Source organism: Penaeus japonicus, unplaced genomic scaffold (genome assembly GCF_977035675.1).
Source record: "Penaeus japonicus unplaced genomic scaffold, GWHDUDI00000001_assembly GWHDUDI00000034, whole genome shotgun sequence".
In the NCBI taxonomy this organism is placed as follows: domain Eukaryota; kingdom Metazoa; phylum Arthropoda; class Malacostraca; order Decapoda; family Penaeidae; genus Penaeus; species Penaeus japonicus.
The window spans coordinates 25,642,479-25,643,277 of NW_028234436.1; positions in this window are offsets into that span (position 1 = coordinate 25,642,479).

Here is a 799-nt window from a genome sequence, read left to right on the forward strand (position 1 = left end):
GCAGCTAAGACAAAAAGTGCAGCGTCGGCTCGTACAGAACCATGAACTCTTTGCCAACAACTCCTGGCTGTCTCATACAGCCAGGGTGTTGATACGCTTTGAGCTCAAGGAGACTCTGTTGGTCAAGGGCATGGACCTCCCCCACCTGACTATGCCACAGCCGCCGTGGGCAAGATCCTTGATAGAGTATTCTGTCATGAACCTGTCAAGGAGAAAGACTCAGTACTCTCCGTCTCTTTTGAAGGCTGAGGCGGAGAGGAACATTGCAGAAATCACTCCACCAGGTAGTAAAACCTACTTCACGGATGGTTCTGTAGACCCCATTTCCCACACTGCAGGCGCCGGCTTTGCAGCAAGGGATGTAGCACAAGCTATGCGGGTGTCCGACAATGCCTCCTCGCTCCAAGCAGAGGCTGTCGCTATTATGGGAGCCCTAGCCCATGCAGCCCAGATGGACGGGCATGTTGTCATACATACAGACTCTAGGGCCGCCATTGACAGCCTGCAGCAAAGCACGCCCCTCGATAACGTTTACCTTCTGACCACGATTCTCACTATTGCTCAGAGAATCCTGGATCAGGGTAGACGCATTATCATCAACTGGATTCCAAGCCATGTTGGTATTAAAGGGAACGATGTAGCTGACAGGCTAGCGGAGGAAGGCAGGAAAAAACCCTTGAGTAATCTTGTGGTGCATCCTAGCCGAGAACTGCTAAGGCGTAAGTTGATGGCTGCAGGGCAGGTCGGTGCCCTGCAGCGCCACAGAGAGGAAGCGAGAACCTCCCCCTCGGCCAGCTGG